This window comes from Jaculus jaculus, chromosome 8 (genome assembly GCF_020740685.1).
Source record: "Jaculus jaculus isolate mJacJac1 chromosome 8, mJacJac1.mat.Y.cur, whole genome shotgun sequence".
Classification (NCBI taxonomy): domain Eukaryota; kingdom Metazoa; phylum Chordata; class Mammalia; order Rodentia; family Dipodidae; genus Jaculus; species Jaculus jaculus.
In genome coordinates this window covers 75,559,837-75,562,683 of record NC_059109.1, presented here as the reverse complement: position 1 = coordinate 75,562,683, position 2,847 = coordinate 75,559,837, and the positions used below count along the sequence as shown (strand labels likewise).

Below are 2,847 nucleotides of genomic sequence, written 5' to 3'. Positions count from 1 at the left end.
TACCTTTCAGTGAGTTATTGGCCAATGAGGTCCCTAATGCCCCCAAAACATTACAGGCCATTGCCAAGGCTCTTGGTTTCCCACCAGAAATAGAAAGTAAGATCCTATTGCTGAACACTCCACATGCTTGGATTGCAAGGTCACTGAGCAATCAAGCTAGAGTTGAGCTGAAAAACTTCTCCCTGTGGACCAGCTGACAGAAAGCTGGAAAAAGCTACACTGCATGCAGCCCTATGGGAAAGAGAAGTCCTCAGCTGTGATGAACAACAGAGGATGCTACAAGCCGTAAGTTTAGCCAACTAGGCCAAATGAGCCAATGGGTACAATAGTGACATGTCTGTTATGAAGGAAATCAACTGCTCTCTTATTGGACTGCTCCATGGAAAGAAATATATGTCCAGTACTGAAAACCTGGTCAAAAGCCTATGGTGGAGGAGGTCATAAGCCCTAGGAGTGTAATGCCTGCTATTGCCTGGCTAAAATCCATATAGTATGCTCACCAAACTATCCTGTAAACACTTCTCTTAACATTCATACCCATATATTAGTGCTACTTTCACTTTTAGAGAAGCTTCTCTTCAGATGGTGGTGACCACTGGGATAACTCAAAAAGTACCATAGTGCTCAGAAGTGTCAGAGGAGTGTTTAGCACTAAAACAACTCTATCATACCTTCTAAGGCTCAGGGTCCATTGAGGAAGAGGTGGCAGGAAGAATGTTAAGAGTCAAAGGAAGGGTAGGACTGCTTATATTGCAATCTTCCAGACACAAAATGGCCTGCATACCCATTACTATGCAGTGTCTGGTGCTATCCACACAAAATCTTCATAAAAGAAGGAAAAGATGATGACATCAAAAAAAAAAAAGAGAGAGACTAATGAGGAGGGGATATTTTGGAGGGTAGATTTATGAAGGGAAATTTGTGAGGGAAGGGAATTATCATGGTTTATTGTATATAATTATGGAAGTTGTTAATAAAAATGAGGTTTTTTTTTTTAAAGTGACTGTCTTGAAGCTATAATAAACACTTGTAATTTCACAGTTCATGGGCCAGGAATTCAGGATGGTTTACCTGAAGCCAGGTGTCAGTGCTGCACTGAGAGATTGACTTCCAAGATGGTGCACACATGACTGGCAGGTGGAGCTAGGTTCCTGCAGGACGCTCAGCTTTTGTCACATGATCCCATGTTTGTTATTGTACTATGTGACCTTCTGACCTTCTTCCTCCAGGTGACAAGTCACAGAGACTTTGAGACCCAGTCAATTTTAATAAGTTCTATTTGTTAGTTGCAAGTCACCAAGTCTAACCCATACTCAAAGGTAACATAATTGGGCTCCCCTTTCAGAAGGGAGGGGTTTTATGTGGCTTCCTGTGGAGACATAAACAGACAGAGAGAGTACCAATGACAGACCATAGATACAATTCCATCCAATCAAGCTTGGTGAACCAGTGAGTTTATTGAGTTACTAACATAAGCCATGGGTGACCAGGGCAGCTGCATCACCAAAGAGCTCACCCCATCTTGGGTGTTGATTCACACAAGCTGCATCCCTGCAGTTTCCTGCACAAACTCTACTAATGTCTACTGTCTCTCAGCAATTGTTGACTACTTATATAGTGGCTCAAGAGTCTTGAACTTTCTTGTGAGTTCATGAGCATCTCTGCACCCTTCCTTCCCAGGGCAAATGTTTCCATCTGGAGAAAATAGCCACCCAACAAGGAATATCAAAGAATTTTCACATGTATTTTATTTTATTTTTATAGTTTCATTTATTTATTTGCAAGCAAAGAGAGAGAGAATGGGCATGCCATGGCCTCTAGCTGCTTCAAACAAACTTCAGACGCATGCACCACTTTGTGCATCTGGCTTTCCATGGGTATTGGAGAATCAAACACAGGTTGTTAGACTTTGCAGGCAAGTGCCTTAACTGCAGGCCTCTCCAACCCATTCACACATATTTTAGAACCATTAAAGTTTAGCTGTAGCAACTAGTTCAGGTATAAAGCATGTTGTGGTCAGGTTCAGGTTAAATCACAGAATTGAAGGTTGGATGTAGCTCCTAGCATGGTGTATATACTCTGCAATTCTAAACAAGAAGCCAATGACTTCGAGCTGTCAGGCTCAGGAGATCTAGATGACTCAGAGGACCCCACAAGTCCTGATGGAGCCATCCAGCCTTTGGTGCTGCTAACTAACCACATTCCTGAGTGGGTAGAGCCTGGGTTCTGGAATTCCTCCAGACCCAAGGTATTGGAAGAGAATGAAGTCATCCCCAAGAGGATCTTGCCCTCTGATGGGGATGAGTATGTGTCCAACAAAGGATCCATGTCTAGCACCACCGAGGACAGCAACATCTTCCAAAGAACAGAGGTCCTAGCAGCTCTGATTGTGGGCAGCATGGTGGGCATTATCTTTGCTGTCTTCCTGATCCTGCTGCTGGTGTACCACATGAAAGATGAAGGCAGCTAAGACCTGGGCAAGAAGCACATCTACAAAAAAGCCCCCACAAATGAGTTCTGTGCATGAAGCTTCCCATGGACACTGCTTGGACTTAAACAGGGAGGGAAGCCAAAGGATTGTGAACAGTAGACATTAGTAGGGAGAGGGCACCTTAATCCTGACCTACCTGTCATGTCAGTATCTCCATCTCTGATTACCTTTCCAGGGTCAGAAGAGACATCTTGTACTGCGCTGCTTCACTTCTTGATTCTTTGGACCCCAGTTGCCTTGGAAGAAAAATGGGGTGAAACTTGGTCTTTCTGAAGGCAAGCCTGGGATTGGGTCATAATTTTAAAACTTTCCAAATCATAAGATAGGACCGGTCCAGAGCTTGTATTGAACATGCC

At 43.6% G+C, this 2,847-nt stretch overlaps 1 pseudogene; it reads left to right on the top strand.

The window, feature by feature from the left end:
- Positions 1–2,065: 2,065 nt before the first annotated feature.
- LOC101610485 lies at positions 2,066–2,527 on the top strand (annotated as a pseudogene).
- Positions 2,528–2,847: the final 320 nt, after the last annotated feature.